Consider the following 258-nt stretch of genomic DNA (forward strand, 5'->3'; position numbering starts at 1 on the left):
CTGTTCCATCAGCCCCACCCCTTTCTCCTTCCTGTTCCATCAGCCCCACCCCTTTCTCCTTCCTGTTCTATCAGCCCCACCCCCACCACCTTCCCCTTTTCACTCATCCCCATGCTCTGAGTCACAGCTCTCCCGTGACCAATCAGGAGGCCTCACTTCCTCTGCCATCTCAGGACACAACCTCATGCACTCAGCAGTAAGTTCAATGTGCCTGCTGCCCTCCTACGAGGTGAGCCCTCCTGCGGGCAGGGACCACCG

The 258-nt window shown here is 58.9% G+C and overlaps 1 protein-coding gene across 1 annotated transcript in view; it reads left to right on the forward strand.

Annotated features, from left to right (window-relative positions):
- Positions 1 to 258, forward strand: part of LOC101984440 (carboxylesterase 1D) — a 31,121-nt gene that overhangs the window by 2,835 nt on the left and 28,028 nt on the right. The window lies entirely within an intron of this gene.

The sequence above is a fragment of the Microtus ochrogaster genome, unplaced genomic scaffold (genome assembly GCF_000317375.1).
Source record: "Microtus ochrogaster isolate Prairie Vole_2 unplaced genomic scaffold, MicOch1.0 UNK54, whole genome shotgun sequence".
Lineage (NCBI taxonomy): Eukaryota > Metazoa > Chordata > Mammalia > Rodentia > Cricetidae > Microtus > Microtus ochrogaster.